Source organism: Syngnathus typhle, linkage group LG15 (genome assembly GCF_033458585.1).
Source record: "Syngnathus typhle isolate RoL2023-S1 ecotype Sweden linkage group LG15, RoL_Styp_1.0, whole genome shotgun sequence".
Classification (NCBI taxonomy): Eukaryota; Metazoa; Chordata; class Actinopteri; order Syngnathiformes; family Syngnathidae; genus Syngnathus; species Syngnathus typhle.
In genome coordinates, this window is record NC_083752.1 from 9,731,635 (window position 1) to 9,734,001 (window position 2,367).

A 2,367-nucleotide genomic window follows, 5' to 3' on the forward strand; every position below is an offset into this window, starting at 1 on the left:
GAGAGAAACTGATGGTGTGGCCCCCATGCTCCCCTGACCTCAATCCTATTGAAAACTTGTGGAGCATCGTCAAGCAGAAAATCTACGAAGGTGGGAGGCAGTTCAATTCCAAAGAGCAGCTCTGGCAGGCTATTCTTAGATCCTGCCAAGAAATTCAACCAGAAACTGTACAAAAACTCACAAGTTCAGTGGATGGAAGAATCGTGAAGCTGCTGTTGAACAAAGGGTCCTATGTTAAAATGTAACTTTGTTTTTTATTGAAATAAAGGGTCCTATGTTAAAATGTAACTTGTTTGTCTTTTCTTTGAAATAGCTTTTGATTTCAGTAAATATGACCTCCTAATGCTGTAAATTCTTAAGATGGGCATTTCAGTTCATAAAAACCTATAAAATGTTATAAAACTCTGTTGTGCGTAATAATGTGGAACAGTGCATTTTAAGTTTTTTATTTTTTAAAAATTCTGTGATCATTCGGAGGTTTGTTCAATAAAATTAGAATTCATCAAAATAATGGTTGATGACTTGAAAATTATGCTGACTCATTTTGCATCGACTATTTAGGAAAATCTGAGATAAATGTCACTTGCATAATAATTTGGAACACGGTGTAAGTGCGATTGCTGGTGTATTTACTCGTCGTGTCCACCGGAGGACGGCAAATCCCCGCCGCAGCTGCAGCGGCAGCGCTTAAATGTCTTCCCGGCCGCCTGGAACTCTGCACGGGGCGTGTTTCGTCCCGCGCAGCGGTACCAGATCGCGCTGCGCCGTCAGCCGAGCCGCGCGCGGTCCGCTGGAAGTCTACACTGTGTTCCAAATTATTATGCAAATTGTATTTATGTGTCATAAAGATTACATTTTTTGTTTTTCAATTAAACTCATGGATGGTATTACGTGTCAGGGCTCTTTGGATCACTGAGATCAATCTCAGACACCGGGGATCATTACCGGCCAGTTGAGCCCAAATTAAGGAAAAACTACTTAAGAATGGTGTTCCACATTATTAAGCAGATAATTTGAAGTTCGCTTTGAGCAGTGGCGGACGCCAACCCACGACCGGTGGGAGAGCTCGGAGGGCGGATGGGCTTTCAAGGAAGCCCCCCAGGCCGGTCCCACTCGCACTTAGAATTTTTTTTTTTTTTTGGCTTCCATAATGTACCGGGCGCGGACGCGAAACCCACGCCGGGCATGGCAGCTCGAAAGGCGGCTAAGCATTCAAGGAAGCACCGTCTGGAGCTTCAGAGCCGTTCCGCCTGACTTTTAACGTAGAGTACCGGGCGCAAACCACTAACTCAAGCCCGGCATGGCAGCTCGAAAGGCGGCTAAGCATTCAAGGAAGCACCGTCTGGAGCTTCAGAGCCGTTCCGCCTGACTTTTAACGTAGAGTACCGGGCGCAAACCACTAACTCAAGCCCGGCATGGCAGCTCGAAAGGCGGCTAAGCATTCAAGGAAGCACCGTCTGGAGCTTCAGAGCCGTTCCGCCTGACTTTTAACGTAGAGTACCGGGCGCAAACCACTAACTCAAGCCCGGCATGGCAGCTCGAAAGGCGGCTAAGCATTCAAGGAAGCACCGTCTGGAGCTTCAGAGCCGTTCCGCCTGACTTTTAACGTAGAGTACCGGGCGCAAACCACTAACTCAAGCCCGGCATGGCAGCTCGAAAGGCGGCTAAGCATTCAAGGAAGCACCGTCTGGAGCTTCAGAGCCGTTCCGCCTGACTTTTAACGTAGAGTACCGGGCGCAAACAACTAACTCAAGCCCGGCATGGCAGCTCGAAAGGCGGCTAAGCATTCAAGGAAGCACCGTCTGGAGCTTCAGAGCCGTTCCGCCTGACTTTTAACGTAGAGTACCGGGCGCAAACCACTAACTCAAGCCCGGCATGGCAGCTCGAAAGGCGGCTAAGCATTCAAGGAAGCGACGCCGGCCGGTCCGCGGGCCAAATAGGGTCCAGTAAAGTACCGGGCGCGGCCACTAACGCCTTGTGGCGGTCGCCTTGTGGCGGTCGGGGGGTGGCGGTCGGGGCTGGCGCTTGGGGCCGGTGGCGGTCGCCTTGTGGCGGTCGCCTTGTGGCGGTCGGGGGGTGGCGGTCGGGGCTGGCGCTTGGGGCCAGTGGCGGTCGCCTTGTGGCGGTCGCCTTGTGGCGGTCGCCTTGTGGCGGTCGCCTTGTGGCGGTCGCCTTGTGGCGGTCGGGGGGTGGCGGTCGGGGCTGGCGCTTGGGGCCAGTGGCGGTCGCCTTGTGGCGGTCGCCTTGTGGCGGTCGCCTTGTGGCGGTCGGGGGGTGGCGGTCGGGGCTGGCGCTTGGGGCCGGTGGCGGTCGCCTTGTGGCGGTCGCCTTGTGGCGGTCGGGGGGTGGCGGTCGGGGCTGGCGCTT